We start from the raw sequence: 7164 nt of genomic DNA on the forward strand, positions 1-7164 counted from the left end.
ACAAGGTAACAACCAACACAAAAACAGTTCTAAAAGAGTCGAAACTAGAACCCTAACTTCCCGTACCTGGAAATAGGTTCGTACAGGACCTTCGACGCGTAACCAAGGAGCGCAGCAGCTCTAGGGCCCAATTCGCAACTGGAACAGTGGGTAAAACGAGTTATAAAAGAGTCTCCACTGTTACTGTGAAAGCTATACAAAACAGAGGCGGTAAGGGTTAAGGGTACTTACGTGAGCAGAACAATGGCCAAGCTAAACGTAAATCTGAAGAACGTTGGAACCCTAGCAGAGCTCTAGTGCGGAAACAGGGAAGGAGGCGGCTGCGAATCTGAGAATGCAGAAAGTGTGAGTGTTAGGGCAACTGAAACAGGTTTTTATCCTATGGGCCGGCCTTTAGGCCCAATACTGTAGGGCAGCCCACTAACTTTTAGGGCAGGAATAAAAATGGGTCTTACATTCCCTCCAACAACAAAAATTTTCGTCCTCGAAAATGAAAGACTCACCAGGTAAACAGATGTGGATGTGATTTTCTCATGTCCTCCTCTAACTCCCAAGTCGAGTCACCCGTCCTCCGATCCCAGATGACTTTAACAAGACTAACGGTCTTTCCACGTCGTTCCTCAACCTTGCTATCCTCAAGAGCGATGGGTGGTACTTCCACTGTGAGATCCTCCCTGATCTGTATATCCTCAGCTTCCAACACATGAGCCGGGTCGAATACATACTTCCTCAGCTGTGAGACGTGAAACACTGGATGAAGATTCGCCAACTGCGGGGGTAAGGCTATCTCATAAGCCACTGGTCCAATCCTCCTCGTGATCTGATACGGGCCAAGGAATTTGGGCGAAAGCTTCCTTGAGCGAAGAGCCCTTCCCACGCCCGTGGTTCGGGTCACCCTCAAGAATACATGGTCTCCCGCTGCAAACTCCAAAGGCCTCCTCCTGCGATCCGCATAGGCCTTCTGCCTACTCTGAGAAGCCAGCATCCTGTCTCTCACCATCCTCACCTTCTCGGTGGTCTGCTCTAACAACTCAGGTCCAACCATCACGGCCTCTCCGTCCTGATACCAGCAAAGAGGAGTCCTACACCTCCTGCCATAAAGAGCCTCGTATGGCGCCATGCCAATGCTCGCATGAAAACTGTTGTTGTAGGTAAACTCTATCAAAGGCAATACCTCTTCCCAAGCACCCAGATGATCCAATATGCAAGTTCTCAACAAATCCTCTAATGATTGGATCGTCCTCTCAGACTGGCCATCAGTCTGAGGGTGATAAGCTGAACTCATGGTGAGCTTGCTACCCATAGCACTCTGCAACGTCTGCCAAAACCGGGATGTGAACCGCGGGTCTCTGTCGGAAACTATACTCGAGGGCACTCCATGGAGTCTTACTATCTCTTTAATGTACAGCTGAGCCAACTTGGCCATGGACATCCTCAAGTTCATCGCCAAGAAATGAGCACTCTTGGTCAATCGGTCCACTATCACCCAGATGGTGTCATGCCCTCTGAAAGTTCGTGGAAGATGAGTCACAAAATCCATGGAGATGCTGTCCCATTTCCACACCGGTATCTCTAAAGGCTGTAGATTTCCCCCGGGTCTCTGGTGCTCCACCTTCGCCTTCTGACACGTCAGACAAGCGGATACAAACTGTGCCACATCCTTCTTCATCCCCTGCCACCAGAAGGTTTCCTTGAGGTCCTGGTACATCTTAGTCATGCCAGGATGCAAGCTAAGACGACTCTTGTGTCCTTCCTCAAGGATCAACCTTCTCACCTCAGTATCATCAGGTACGCGTACCCTGCCCTGAAACTGTAGTATACCATCATCACCCAAAGCAAAGTCCCTAGCCTCATCCGACCCAATCTGTTCTCTAACTCTGTTCAGGCTGGCATCCGACAACTGCCTCTCTCTGATCGAGCCCAAGAAGTCACTAGATATAGTAAGGGTACTACACCTAATGGACTCGGACCCCAACTCCACCTGTATCCTCATGTCTCTGAACTTCTCTAGTAGTTCCACCTCCTTAATCATAAGGTGTGCAGTATGTACTATCTTCCTACTCAGAGCATCTTCCACCACATTCGCCTTTCCTGGATGATACAGGAGCTCAAAATCGTAGTCCTTCAGGAATTCCATCCATCTCCTCTGTCTCATGTTCAACTCCTTCTGATCAAACAAGTACTTTAAACTTTTGTGGTCGCTGAACACCCGAAACTGAGCACCATACAGGTAGTGCCTCCAGATCTTCAAGGCAAAAACTATAGCCGCCAACTCCAAGTCATGAGTGGGATAATTACTCTCATGTATCTTAAGCTGCCTCGAAGCATATGCCACTGCCTTCTTTTCCTGCATCAAAACACACCCAAGCCCGAGGTGAGAGGCGTCACAGTAGACTTCAAACGGTTTCCCCACGTCCGGAATTACCAATATAGGAGCACTCGTCAATCTCCTCTTTAGTTCCTGAAAGCTCTCCTCACACCTGTCCGTCCAAGTGAAAGGTTGGTCTTTCCGCGTAAGCAAAGTCAAAGGTGCCACTATCTTGGAGAATCCCTCTATGAACCTCCGGTAGTAGCCTGTTAGCCCCACAAAGCTCCTAATCTCTGTAGCTGACTTGGGACTCTCCCACTTTACCACTGCCTCGACCTTTGCCGGGTCCACTGCAATCCCCTGAGCAGATATCACATGCCCCAAAAACTGAACTTCATCCATCCAGAACTCACACTTGGATAACTTGGCATACAACTGCTTCTCCCTCAAAACACCAAGCACCAACCTTAGGTGTTCTGCATGTTCCTCCTGAGTCCTGGAGTAGATAAGGATGTCGTCTATGAAGACCACGACAAACTTATCTAGGAAGGGCCGGAAGATCCTGTTCATATAGTCCATGAACACTGCTGAAGCGTTGGTCACACCAAACGGCATAACCACGTACTCATAGTGGCCATACCTGGATCTGAAGGCTGTCTTCTGTACATCATCAGCCTTTACCAAAATCTGATGATAACCCGAGCGCAGATCTATCTTCGAGAACACTGATGATCCATGTAACTGATCCATCAAGTCATCAATTCTCGGGAGCGGATACTTATTCTTGATCGTCATCTTGTTCAACTGCCTGTAGTCCACATACAGACGCGAACTCCCGTCCTTCTTCTTCACCAACAACACTGGTGCTCCCCAAGGCGAAGTACTGGGTCGGATGAACTGTTTCTCCATCAGATCTTCTATCTGTTTCTTGAGCTCCACCAACTCTGCCGGAGCCATGCGATATGGAGCCATCGATACCGGACCTGTCCCTGGTACAAGATCTATAGAGAACTCCACTTCTCTACTGGGAGGCAACCCTGGTACCTCCTCCGGAAACACATCCACAAAGTCCTGGACAACCGGTATCACTGACGTTGCCTCTCCTTTCTCCACCTCCATATGCGTGAAGATCATGTAGCACTGCGCTCCGTCCTGTAGTTCCCTCATAACACACTGGGAAGACACCAACTCAGGCTCCTCTGCGTCGGGAAAAAGCAGCTTCTTCTCCCGACAATCTATCAGAATGCGATTGGCAGAGAGCCAATCCATCCCTAAGATCACCTCCAACTCTTGTAGAGGTAGGCAGATTAAGTTCACCTTGTACCTGCGTCCCTCTTACCTCCACTGGAAGCCTAGCACACAAGGACGACGTCCTGACCAAACCCGACGCCGGAGTAGACACCGCGAGCTCACACTGCAGCTCGCACACCGGCAGACCCAACCGTTCCACACATGCATTTGACACAAAAGAGTGTGTCGCTCCAGAATCATATAACACATAACAAGAAGAACCAGCTATCATGCAACTACCCATAACCAAGTTACCTGAGCCTGATGCCTCAGCCCCTGACATCGCATACACTCTGCCCGTCGCCTGAGGCCTGTTGCCTCTATCTCTCCGCTGGTGCTGGTGAGGAGTCTGAACTGGAGGGCGTGCTGATGCCCTAGCAAGGGTGGGACAATCCTTCCCAAAGTGGCCTTCCTTGCCACAGTTGTTGCATCTGCGGTAGCCTTCCATACGTGGACAAGCGTACCTCGAGTGGGGTCCTCCACATGTGTAACACTGCACTCGACCCTGCTGAGGAGGAAGACCCCTAGACCCCTGAGACTGATGGTGGGGCCTATCATACGGTCTCCTCCGCTCCTCATGCCTGGGCTTGGACCCAGATGGTCCACCGATCCTCTGAGGCGGCTGTGGCTACTGTGGACGCTGACCTTCCACCTCACGCTTCATCTTCTCCATCACTCTGGCCTTCTCTACCAGAGCAGCAAAGTCCTTGATGGACAAGGGTGCCACCATCAAGCGGATGTCGCCGCGAAGCCCATTCTCAAACTTCCTGCATCGCCACTCCTCATCGAGTGGTAGGGTGTAGAAACGGCTGAGGTGTTTGAACCTCTCAGCATACTCAGTGACAGTCTTCCCTCCTTGGGGCAACTGGAGGAACTCCACCTCCTTGGCGTATCGGATGCTGTCGGGAAAGTACTCGGAGAGGAATCTCTCCCTGAAAGCCTCCCACGTCACTGGCTCATCCCTCTCCTCCAGGATGGATCTGGTGCTGCTCCACCAATGCTCCACCTCTCCCGTGAGCATATAAACTGAGAACGCCAATCTGTTCTCCGCAGGGCACATCTTCGCATCATAGATGCGCTCCAGGTCCTTCAGCCATTGGTCTGCGGCGTCAGGACTAGTCTTCCCGTCGAACTTCGCCGGGTGGTGCTTCAGGAAGTCCTCTAGACTCCACTCCCTAACTGCAGGTCGTGGTTCAGGACCAAACACAGGGGCAGCCGCCCTGTTCTCCTCCAACTGGCGGAGGGCCTCCATGTGCTGCCGATGAGCATCCTCAGCAGCTACCCTCGCAGCCTCCATCTGCTGCATCACAGCCTGCTGCTGCTCGAGCGATGCCGCCTGCCGCTGCATAGATGCCTCATGCTGCTGCATCATCGCAGCACTCTGCTGTGCCATAGCTGCCACCATTGCCTCTATGGCTCTGGCGATATCTGGTGTGTCCCCCTGGGATGACTGAGAAGCTCGGCGAGGAGGTGCCATAGTCCACTAGCACACAGAAAATCACTTGGTTAGGCTTGATAAAGGCAAGAATTTAACTAAGAACACTCAGAAGATACACAGAGAAAGCTAAGCGGACATCCAAGTCCACAGACCTGAGGAATGACCGCTCTGATACCATAAATGTAACGTCCCATTTAATTTATAAATGCAATTAAAGGAAACGCCACACATAAGATAGCATAACAACGCAATCCTGGGGTTCCCAACATCACCCCTACAAAACTAGGCACACCACGATGCCAAAAAGCAGGATAGCTGAATACGAATACAACTTAGAGTGTAGCGTAGAAATACAGAAGGAAATACATGGGCCATAGCCCTAAATAAAACACAAGGAAAACTCCAGCCCAAATGGCTAAGCAGCGGAATCACCATTCGCCTGTTGACCGTGAGAACCTCGCCCATCTACTCCCATCAACCAAATTGATGATCATCGCAAGAGAGAACAGCCACATACATCATAACCATGCAATAAAACGGGTAAGCTAGAGCCAACAACATATTCATCATGCAGTCAAATATATTTTTCCTCATCTCATAACCACATAGCAACCACACATGTTATGACTCTTCATCCAATACACTACGACTCGACTCGACTCATCCGGATACGTATAACTTGGTCGGATTCAGCGGACGCTCGCACTTGTGGTGAATACTCCTGCTCGACTCTAAGCTGCATATCTCCGAGCTATGTGTTACAAGTGTTACGATGAATCATATCTCCCTCACCACAAGGTTAGCCCTTAATGAATTTCAGGTCTCCTGCTACTCTCACCACAGGAGTCAGTCTGCTCTAAGTGAGACTAACTGGCCCCTTAGAGTGTCAGGATGCAGTCCTTACCTTGAATCCTTACCTAGTTATACAGATGGGGCACCACCATGGGCACCCACTAACAGGGGCCATGGAATTACGTCCCGACCACTGAAGCGCAACCCCAGAGGTCTCACCTAGAGACCTCAAGGAATTTACACGCTGACACGGACTAACCGTCAAAAATCAGCAATAAGAGAATATTGAATTATATTTTTCAATTCCATAGCAACCCTTGAAGTTTAATCCTCATATCAATCACATCTCAAATCCATACCTCCGATCATCACCACCCCAATGAGTCTGGGGCCTAGTCTCATGCCAATATCATGTTCCTTTAATTTTCAAACCACACATTCATTTCTCACGTTAAGCCTCATACCAACCCATTCGTCCACAATTCATGAATCATGCCAAAAATATACTTCATGTTCCATTACATACATGTTCATCATCATACAATCATACTCAACCAACATGGATCACTCGAGAAGCATTAAACATCCAAATCACGGCACTGTCTCGCCCAGCATCTCGCTCAGGCTGAGGGGTCTCGCTCAGGCGAGCCTCGCCCTTGCCTAGGCGAGAGCGCCAAAAACTAGGGCATGGGCAACACGGGATCTCGCTTAAGCGAGATCCCTCTCGCTTGGGTGAGTTGCCTGCTCGCTCAAAAATTGAGCGAGCCGCCTGGGCGACTTTTCGCGCAAAAAACTTAGGCGAGCTCCCTGTTTCATCTCGCCTAGGCGAGATGGACTCGCCTGGGCGAGATTAACAGGTCTCGCCACTGTTCTTCGCTGTACCGCCATGTTTTCCGGCCAAACAACACATACAAAGCGTTTCACACATCAAAACGACAGATTCCAACCATACAAGGTAACAACCAACACAAAAACAGTTCTAAAAGAGTCGAAACTAGAACCCTAACTTCCCGTACCTGGAAATAGGTTCGTACAGGACCTTCGACGCGTAACCAAGGAGCGCAGCAGCTCTAGGGCCCAATTCGCAACTGGAACAGTGGGTAAAACGAGTTATAAAAGAGTCTCCACTGTTACTGTGAAAGCTATACAAAACAGAGGCGGTAAGGGTTAAGGGTACTTACGTGAGCAGAACAATGGCCAAGCTAAACGTAAATCTGAAGAACGTTGGAACCCTAGCAGAGCTCTAGTGCGGAAACAGGGAAGGAGGCGGCTGCGAATCTGAGAATGCAGAAAGTGTGAGTGTTAGGGCAACTGAAACAGGTTTTTATCCTATGGG

General features: G+C 49.9%; 1 pseudogene; it reads right to left on the reverse strand.

The window, feature by feature from the left end:
* Positions 1-2309: 2309 nt before the first annotated feature.
* On the reverse strand, positions 2310-5075 carry LOC146884246 (uncharacterized; annotated as a pseudogene).
* Positions 5076-7164: the final 2089 nt, after the last annotated feature.

The sequence above is a fragment of the Vigna unguiculata genome, chromosome 8, assembly GCF_037176805.1.
Source record: "Vigna unguiculata cultivar grain cowpea cultivar isolate G323 ecotype 2 chromosome 8, ASM3717680v1, whole genome shotgun sequence".
NCBI classification, from domain to species: domain Eukaryota; kingdom Viridiplantae; phylum Streptophyta; class Magnoliopsida; order Fabales; family Fabaceae; genus Vigna; species Vigna unguiculata.